We start from the raw sequence: 4,024 nt of genomic DNA, 5'->3' as shown, positions 1-4,024 counted from the left end.
ATATATATATATATATATATATATATATATATATATATATATATATATATATATACATTAAACACTTTAAGGGGATGTCGGAGTCGATCCCGAACTTCGAAAGTGCCGATAACGCAGATTTTATAGTTCAGATTGCCGCCAGATGGCAGTGGATGTTTCGCACAGCAGCTGCATGACGTGATTTCAAGCTCAGACATGCAAGCCAGCGTTGCCACATCTAAGATGCAAGTCCGTGCGGTGCAACGCACTATACTTATGTTGTCTGCCTCTTACGAGGAGATGCCACAACTTGTTAAATCGATTTCCAAACGAGTCATAGCATATTAGATTAGCTGCAATGTTGGGCATGAACATCATAACGAGGTTTGTGCAAGTGGATCTTTGTTTGCGAGAAATAATAGTATAAAGTTTGGGTCGCGGAGCTGTAGCGTACATAGGGCTAAAGTTACGGCTCTTTTTCAACGAGGCGATGTGGCTGAGCGAACTAAGACTCCTGCGCCAAATATTTTTGGGTCGGCGGCGAACGTTCGAATCTCGTTGACGACTTGTCCGTGTGCGGTTTTTTTTTTATTTTTCCTTACCTTGAAAATGCAATTAATGCTTTCCTAGTACATTAGTTAGTTTTTTGAATATATCTTTCGTTTTTATGCTATTAATCAGGGGTAATTAGGGAACTGTCAGGCTTGTTTAACGTAAACATTACATATATAATACATATATAATTTGCATTACTTATAATAAAATATATTTTTTATCCATCACTTTCTTATTAAAACATTGTATACAACATTGTCACATAATAAAATACTTGCTTGTAAAACTTACACGTTATAAATGTGTTATTTTGTCGCAATGTTGCGGGTGGAATGCTGTATAAAAACATTCATGCAGTTAATACAAACATTTATAATATTTCACTTGATTTTACACAGCATTCTATCGGCAACATTGCGAGAAAATATTTGAAATTTATAACGTGTAAGTTTTACCAGGTCTGTAAATATGAAACCGGAATTTGTCCATAGATGGCTCTAGCTGTCAATGTAGTTACCGTCAAACCGCGTCATTGGAGCCATTTCCTTGTTGACACCTCTGACAAAGATTTTCAACTCACAACAATACAAGTTTCATACAACAGCATAGTTTATAATAGCGTTGAACATATCGAATTTTGTGTCTGGAAACTACGATCTGCGGACAGCATTGATTTTCTGTTACCATTTGAAGAAAACTGCTGCAGAATCGTATCGAAAGCTTGTCGAAGCTTACGGTGAGCATGCTCTTGGTAAATCACAGTGTTTTGAGTGGTTTAAAAAATTCAAAAGTTGCGATTTTGACGTGAGAAACGAAGAACGTGGAAGACTACCGAAAAAGTTTGAAGACAGCAAATTGCAAGCATTGTTGGATGAGGATGACACTCAAACGCAACAACTCGCGGATCAATTAAATGTGACACGAGAAGCCGTCTCCATTTGAAAGCAATGGGAAAGATCCAGAGGATGGGAAAATGGGTTCCACATGAATGAAAGACAGCAGGAAAATCGAAAAACCACTTGCGAAATGCTGCTCGCCAGGTACAAAAGAAAGTCATTTCTCCTTCGAATTGTGACTAGCGATGAAAAGTGGATATATTTTGAGAATCCTAAGCGTAAAAGATCATGGGTAACTCAAGGCGAACCATCGACATCGACTGCAAGGCCAAATCGCTATGGACGGAAGACAATGCTCTGTGTTTGGTGGAATCAGAAGGATGTGATCTATTATGAGCTGCTAAAACCTGGCCAAACCGTTAATACTGAACGCTACCGACACAAATGATCGATTTGAATCAAACTTTGCGTGAAAAACGACCAGAATATAAAAAAAGGCAACACAAAGTGATTTTGTTTTATGATAATGCATCATCGCACACAGCAAAACTGGTCAAGGAAACGATTGAGGCGTTTAATTAGGAAATATTTTCGCATGCGGCTTACTCACTAGACTTGGCTCCGTCCTATTACTATTACTATTTATTTGCATCGATGGAACACGCACTTGTTAAGCAGCGCTTCATTTCTTACGAAAATGTACGAAAATGGCTCGATGACTGGTTTGCCTCAAAAGAGCAACAGTTTTTTTGGCGTGGCATTCACAAATTATCAGACAGGTGGGAAAAATGTATAGCTAGCAATGGGCAATACTTCGAATAAAATATTTTTTATCATTTTTATACAATAAACGTGTATTTTCTATATAAAAATTCCTGTTTCATATTTACATACCTGGTATGCGGTACGGAAGTCCACTTGGATACGCGGAACCTTAGTTATCGGTTTTATCTTTACAATCGAACGAGGCCGGCTCATTCTTGCACGATCGCGGATGCGGTGATGATAGTGCCTCGGACGCGCCTATGCGTCGCGGTAACGGTGTGATTCCGATCTCGCTTCTGGAGATCGGTTTTGTTAATATCGCGGAGGTCGACTCGCGTCCTTGCGAGTCGATAACGGTGTGATCCTGACGCGGATCCTTATGACGCGGTGTCGAAGCTGCGCTGCAACGGAGCGAGACTTCGAATAGACCGTTATGAGTTCGCACGCGGCGACTCGATAGCGGTGATCTCGCTTGCGCTAAGGCGAAGCAAGATCCGTGGAACGGTGTGAAGGTTGCGTTTAAGCGTCCTTCCGGTAGTTTGATTCCAGGCCCTCGATGGCTGTCGAATCTTGCGGATAACGGTAGTTTCAGTGCCGGTATCACGAATTCGTGGGCCGACGGCGGAGTGGCTGCTGTAGCGAATCCACGAGCAGTAACCTACTAGAAACGGTTTAAAGAACAATGTCGATGTCACAAATCCGTGAGTCGACGGCGGAGTGATTGCTGTCGCGAATCCGCGAGCAGTAATCTGGCAGGAACAGTGTGAAGAACAGTGTCGATGTCACGAATCCGTAAGTCGACGGCGGAGTGATTGCTGTCGTGAATCCGCGAACATCTGGCAGAGAACAATGTCGATGTCACACAAGAGTCGAAATGACCTTTAAAGATCATTTTAATGTCGAACCGCTTAATAACGTTTAGAAAAAAAAAAATTCAAGGTATGAGAACTTGTGTATCAAACTCACAGTGATGAACCCATTTTTATAAAATTTAAACGTCTATGTAAATTCAAATCCTCGTTGAAACACAATCAACGTGGGCCCTGGACATCGTTGTATGTATTATGTCGATGACTGAACGCATTCTCTGGTGTGAACAATTTTATTTTATACGAATGACTACTAATTCAAATATCTTAAAAAACAAACCACGATCAATTTTGGTTTTCAGGTCATGCTAGCGGACTTGTAAACGGTTCGACCTTGAAATGATCTTTAAAGGTCATTTCGACTCTTAACATAACTTTAAAATTTCTATTAAAAAAATTCGATTTGACCTTCAAATGACCTTGAAAGTCAAGGTCAAGATGAAATTGAAGGTCACCATCCGATGTCCCTCTCCGAACCCAACAACTTTTGTAAGGGTTATTTGAATCGGTGGCTCCCCGACAAGATATGTATTCAGGTGCGTAATTTCAAATATTTTGTCATTGAAACTTTTGAAGGCCATTCCAAAGAAGAGCCTCAAGTACCCATCTAAACGTAAAATTTTGGGCTCTTACCGAATCCGTGGTCAAAAATAGGGGTTTCTATTTAAAAATTCGATTTGATCTTCAAATGACCTTGAAGGTCAAGGTCAAGGTGAAATTGAAAATCACCATCCGATGTCCCCCTTCGAACCCAACAACTTTTATGAGGGTTATTTTCGGATTGGTGGCTCCCCTGACGAGATATTCAGGTGCGTAATTTAAAATGGGATACCCTGTATATACAGGGTGTTCGGAAAGTACCGGGACGCCCGAATATCAGGAAAAATATAAGTTTTACAAAAAAATGTTTCAGACAAAAGTTGTGGCGTTTAAAAAGATGTATTTACTGATCACATCAGTTTGACCTTGGGTTGCGTAGCGAAGGTCAGGTCAAGGTCACATTAATTTTTTTAAATGGAA

The 4,024-nt window shown here is 40.2% G+C and overlaps 1 protein-coding gene across 1 annotated transcript in view; it reads left to right on the top strand.

The window, feature by feature from the left end:
- The window catches only part of LOC116850174 (sodium-dependent dopamine transporter), a 400,294-nt gene that overhangs the window by 376,552 nt on the left and 19,718 nt on the right, over positions 1 to 4,024 (top strand). The gene's annotated exons all lie outside the window — the stretch shown is intronic.

The sequence above is a fragment of the Odontomachus brunneus genome, unplaced genomic scaffold (assembly GCF_010583005.1).
Source record: "Odontomachus brunneus isolate Ranch 3 - 2012 unplaced genomic scaffold, Obru_v1 Obru_scaffold_135, whole genome shotgun sequence".
Classification (NCBI taxonomy): Eukaryota; Metazoa; Arthropoda; class Insecta; order Hymenoptera; family Formicidae; genus Odontomachus; species Odontomachus brunneus.
Note: the sequence above shows the minus strand (reverse complement) of the source record. Positions and strands in the feature narration are given on the sequence as shown.